General features: G+C 37.9%; 1 long non-coding RNA gene across 1 annotated transcript; it reads right to left on the reverse strand.

Moving 5' to 3' along the window:
* Nucleotides 1-787: 787 nt before the first annotated feature.
* LOC310657928 lies at nucleotides 788-2981 on the reverse strand. Its single transcript, XR_014502008.1, has 2 exons — nucleotides 2892-2981; nucleotides 788-1357 (listed from the first exon to the last, which is right to left on the reverse strand). It is a non-coding gene; the product is annotated as an uncharacterized lncRNA (long non-coding RNA).
* Nucleotides 2982-6085: the final 3104 nt, after the last annotated feature.

Here is a 6085-nt window from a genome sequence, read left to right on the forward strand (position 1 = left end):
TTCTACAGAGATTTAGGCTCTGACCTTATTCTGCCAATACTCCAGAAATATGCTGGATGCTCTGATCATTTTTTTGCCACTCTGTTGCTCCTTAATAAAAAATCCTGTTATACAAGGTAGCCAAATTTTGTGCAGCAGCAATCAAAAGTACGACATACAATGACTAGCGCCAAGCATTAGTATTTAATATAATATAATATAATATAATATAATATAATATAATATAATATAATATAATAATATATTGACCTCTCTAGGTCAGGAGGGTTTCCTTTCTGACAGATAAATGACTCCCTATAACTGCTTTTTATGTATATATGATTTTATATCATTTTATTTATTTATTTAGGTGTTTATCTTGATACTATGACTTGGACTGTAGTCCAGTAACATCTAAAGGGCCAGAGGTTTGTCATCCCTGAACTACAGTTCTGTGTTAAAAATATAATCAATTTTAGTCTGGAAAACTGTTTCCCCAAATCAACCATCTCTTTAATGCCTCAAATTGGAAGCATGGTTTTCCAGTTCAACTGGAACTATAAAGCAGCAGTTAACAATACCTCAATATATTTAGTGTTTAAAAATTAGCCAGCTCTAGACTTCATGCAGTGTTGTTGTTTTTTAAGGAAGTGCAAATGATTTTCAGAGGTTACATCATGCTATGTGGTTTTATTTTTGGCCAACAAAAACAGTTTTGTTTCCTAATATGACCTTTGCAGCCAGCTAAGCTGTGAAAGAACTGATTTTAAACTTGTGAATGCTTTTTAATAGAGACCTGGAATAGGCATTTAAAGAGAGAAAGATAAACTTTATTTACAAATGAAATTGTTTTGCGGACTGAGCTTGATTTTTAACCACTGTATTTTGTGCAGGTCTAAAGCCCTCTGAGTAGTTCAAACAAAACTTAGGAGTAACTAAGTCATTGAGAAGGTTCTGCATGTCTTCAGCCAGTTACAACTTGTGGTCCATATATAGGGTCCATTATATATATATATTTACTAGCCCTGCCCTCCCATTTAAAGTTCTGTTCAACACAATCAAACGCCTTACCATTTTCCATGTCTAGGTAAAAGCATATACCTATTTTTGCCTTTGATAAATACAGAAGAATGAAACATAGCTTCTCAATATTATCTAACAGTATTCTGTCATGATTCAACAGTATTTTATCTTTTTTAACTACTATGCATAAAGGTCGTTCTAACTTGTCTCTGATAAGCTTCACATACCTTGCACATTCTGTGTCTGACAACTGCAAGAACATAAGCAATGCACATTTATGCATATATATTTGGTCTTGTAAAATATTAGCAATATCTTCTTCTTTCACAGTGTCTGGGAACAGTGTTATGGATTCCTGAAAATTATATAAGAGAATAGCTTTATTAGAAGTGATTATTATTATTATTTTTAAAAAATAGTCTATTGGCTTTCCACCATTATTCAAGGTGATTTACAAAAATCATTAAAAGAATATAGTCTCCAAAACAAGTATAATCACATAGCCTAGAGCATAGAAGCAGTAAAAATTAGCTGATGAAGATACGCACAATCTAATTAGCAAATCATTTGGCACATCTGCTGTCCTTATAAGCCCAAAGTTAGTTGTGACTATTTTGAACTCATAGAAATAGAAAACAGTGGATTTTTTAGCAGAGTCAGTGCTTAATTTATGGTGTGCTTTCATATTTTGCTTTTGGATAGCAATTTGAATTTTTTTTATTTTTTCCACCTGATCCTACATGCAATTCTTTGGTTCTTTATTCCACATCTCATTACATTATTGTTTGTTCTGGGGGGGGAAGTGTGAGCTACTTTTCCTCAAAAGAGAACTATTAGATATCCCTTAAGGGGTTGTATGCTTGTTCATAATTTTCCTTTCAACTGACTCTTCACTGAATTCAACTGTTGTGCATCCAAGGAAAGACAATTCTGCTCTGCATTTTATTCTTTGCTGATTCTAGAAGCTGTATCAAAGATACTCTTCTTTAGTACTGCTTTAAACGCCTCCTAATTTATTGTTGCAAATAACTTGCTATTTTTGTTATTAATGAAATGAATAGTTTTTCTGCTCAGAACGTTTAGCATGACCCCTCTTCAAACAGCAGCATTTTGAGTTCCCATTTTTTAGCCATTTTATTGCTTTTCTTATATCTACATATCATCATTGGCCAACGATGGCCATTCTCTCTTCTTTTTATCCCCCAGAAGCTTCTCAGTGAAAACACCATTAGAATCCACTGGAGTGAGATCTACATTTGGGCATGAATGATATGGGTGATTCCCACTGTTCATGAGTATAAGCAGATGGGAAACATTTTGTTTTAAATATGGGTCAGTGGGACCGGAATTTTCCCAGTTCCCTACTTTTAGGTTTAAACTAGTGGTTAAGTAGTCTGCAGTAAGATTCTCTGAAGAAAATTTCAGGACAGGAAGAACAGAATCAAGAAAGTCCCTTTGTCTAATATTAGGGATAATTTTGCCCAAATACTCTCATCGTTCACAAGTTTATCGTTTTCATTTAAATGTTGTTGTTGTGTTGTTGTTTAAAAAAGGTCCTTCAATATATGTCTTAAATAGAAATTCAGATTATTGTATATGTACCACTCTGCCCAATTCTATGATGCCATTAAGTCATTCTGGTAACAAGATGTTTGGTGTGGTAGAATCCCATCACCTATCAGTACATATTAGATAATAATTAAATAGAAAATAGCTTGAAATGCATTTTACAAAAACATAGAATTCACAGATAAGACATTTGTACACAATGTCTCTTTCTTTGAAGTAACCAGGATCCCTTTTAAATATAACTTTGTCCTGATAGGTTCCTACAGAAAACTCCCCTCTGATTTACACACCACCTTGTCTTCTCTGTTCAGTCTTCTTACCATATTCTCCAACATTGTTTTTGCTTGTCTATAGCTGTTTTGCTTGTTGCTGTTCCATCATTTCTTGTTTTGATTGCTTTATTCAGTTATCTCGGGGGAAAACAAGAATTTTATTTTCATCAAGACTCTTTTGGCAGAAAGTCTTTACCATTTACTGTATCCCTTTACCATTACTGTATTTGAAGATTACTTACTGTTGCAACCATCCCTGCTGTTCCCTTCAATCAGGTTGTTGCCATGCTCTATGGAACTGGTCCGTGGAATCTGGCCCTTCCTGACAGGGATTAGGAAAATTAAAAAGAATAAATGTGGATGTGAGTTCACATTGCATTTAGCGGTTGCGGCTTTTGCTATTACAGCCTAATGGGCTTTTACATCGAACTTTCAGACTGGCTGCTCCACAGTTAGGTAGCATTTAATCAGCCGTTAGTTTGAAATAGAGACATGGATTGGGCTGTCAAGGCTTAGTCATGCATCCTCTGTGCACATGACCAAATGCTGTGTACAACTGAATGGGCCATCTGAATAGTTTTTCAATTAATTTTCATTTTTCACATCACACAGTCATCTGAATTATTAAGTTACAAGTCCACATCACTATTTGCTGTGTCATTGCAAGTCTTTCTTTAGTGGAGACAAGACATTTGAAATAAAGTTTATGCTAATCATTTCTGCCCTATACACAGTATGTTGGGTTTGGTTTTACAGAAGCTGCTTTCATATGTATATTAAATTGCTTTGATATTTTTAAAAGAGAAGGTGTTCCAGAAATTACATAAATAAATGTACATTGCAGAAATGTTTTATCCCATTAAGCTATTCTTCTGTACTTTTAATATTTTCTAAAGGTGACAATGGGCAGTTTAAATCATGCATTCAGTTCTCTGTTGCTGAAAGGGACTCGGTTCTAATGTGAGATGGGAGTGTGTCACAAAATATTTCCTTTTAAGAACTGCTGTTACAAGGTGCCTCAGCAATGCTTTTTAAAGTTTTAAAAAGTGAAAAACCATAAGCATAGTGAAATGTTTTTATTAACCTCAAAGACTAATATTGCATGCATTATAAATGGAGAATATTTATATCATGTAGAATATTTAAATTCTGTCAGGACAGAATCAGAGACGTTCTGTGAATTGCTAAGCCAGCCTTTGCCCAGGGCCTTCTAGGTCTTCTGCCCTACAACCCCTTCCATCTCCAAGACATCCAGAAGATGCTGGGTTGGCAGAGTCTGACATAAGCACTACCATTTTACCTGCAAAGAAAGAAGAATGCACCAGCAACCAGGACACTTAGGACGACCACTGAAGCTAAAACAGCTGCAAACAGTTCACCTCTTGGGTGGCTCTTGATGCTCGGTAGTAAAATTTCCTCACAACGATTTCCTGTATAATTTTCAACACACCTGCGAAACAGAGGTTTACATTAACTATCTTGTGGCACAGCTTATATATACTTAATCTACCGGTACTTCTCAACACTTGCTTGCCTTGACACACAAGCATGGCCAGGAAGCAGCAAAATCTTGGCTGTGCCGGTAGAATCAAAGATTTGTAGAGTTGGAAGGGAACATGAGGGTCATCTAGTCCAACCCCCTGCAATGCAGGACTGGGGGCTCGAACCTATGACCCTGAGATGAGTCTCGCATTCTAACAGTTCAAATGAGTGTCATTCTCCATGGCTCCCCTTAAGACAATTTACATTTGACATTTCAGTTAGTGGGTTATGTCCTGGTTCTGAGTAGACTACACACTGAACCTGAGTCAACAGTGTGATGCAGCAGCAAAAAAATATACTTTTCTAGGCTGCGTCAACAGAAGTCTGGTGCCTAGATCAAGAGAAGGAATAGTCCTGCTCTCCTCTGCCTTGGTCAAACCACACCTGGAATTCTGTGTCCAGTTCTGGGCACCACAGTTTAAGAAGTATATTCACAAGATGGAGTATGTGCAGAGAAGGGTAACCAAGATAATCTGGAAAACAAACCTTATGAGGAATGGCTGAGGGAATTGGGTTTATTTATCCCGGTAAAGAGGAGACTGAAAGTAGATATGATAGTGATCTTCAAATATCTGCAGGGCTGTCACATGTAAGACAGCAAAGTTTTGTTCTCCTGCTCCAGAGGGTAGGACCCAAACCACTGGATCCAAATTAGTAGACAGATGGAGCTTCCAACTAAATATCAGGAAGAACTTTCTGACAGTCAGAGCTATCCACAGTGGAACAGACTCTCATGAAAGATTGTGCACTCTCCTTCCTTAGAGGATTTAAAGCAGAAGTTGGGTGGCCATCTGTCATGTATGAGGTTCCTGCATTGCAGTGGGTGGGACACATGACCCTCTGGGTCCCTTCCAGCTCTGTGCTGTGTGCTATATACCTTTCATGATGATGGAAAAAGGCATTCAGAGGCATTTCAGGTTGTAGGAAATTCATAAAGGTGCAGTGTTGGCAACCTCATCCCTAATGGCTAGTCAACTCTTGTGCAACTGTTTGCAGCAGAGTAAAGTAAAAGGTAAAGGACCCCTGTATGGTTAAGTCCAGTCAAAGGCAACTATGGGGTTGTGGCACTCATCTCGCTTCAGACTGAGGGAGCCGGCATTTGTCCACAGACAGCTTTCCAGGTCAGGCGGGCAACAGGACTAAACCACTTCTGGCGCAATGGAACACCATGATGGAAACCAGAGCACACAGAAATGGTGTTTACCTTCTTGCCACAGCAGTACCTATTTATCTACTTTCTACTGGCATGCTTTCAAACTGCTAGGTTGGCAGGAGCTGGGACGGAGCAACAGGAGCTCACTCTGCCGTGTAGATTCAAACTGCCAACCTTCGATCAGCAAGCCCAAGAGGCTCAGTGGTTTAGACCACAGCACGACCTGTGTCCCTGAAGCACTTTATTAATATCCTAGTGCCACTGTCCTTCCAATAGCAACTTGTGCCCTTGTATTTGTGCCAGACCAAAATGCAGGTGAAGTTAGTGGTACATCTCCCTGCTACTAAACATAACTATGTCATGAATAATTAGTACTAATAGTAATATATTTATTTGTACCCCACCTTTTCCCCTGATGGGACTAAAGGAAGCAGTGGTACATGCCACTGGAGGGGTAGAATGATCGTAGATGTGTTTCCTCAAATTACTCTTACCGTTAGCCCGCAACTTAAATGCATTTAACGTTTATGCATTCAGCTTTATACAC

This window comes from Podarcis tiliguerta, assembly GCF_965153285.1.
Source record: "Podarcis tiliguerta genome assembly, chromosome: 9".
Lineage (NCBI taxonomy): Eukaryota > Metazoa > Chordata > Lepidosauria > Squamata > Lacertidae > Podarcis > Podarcis tiliguerta.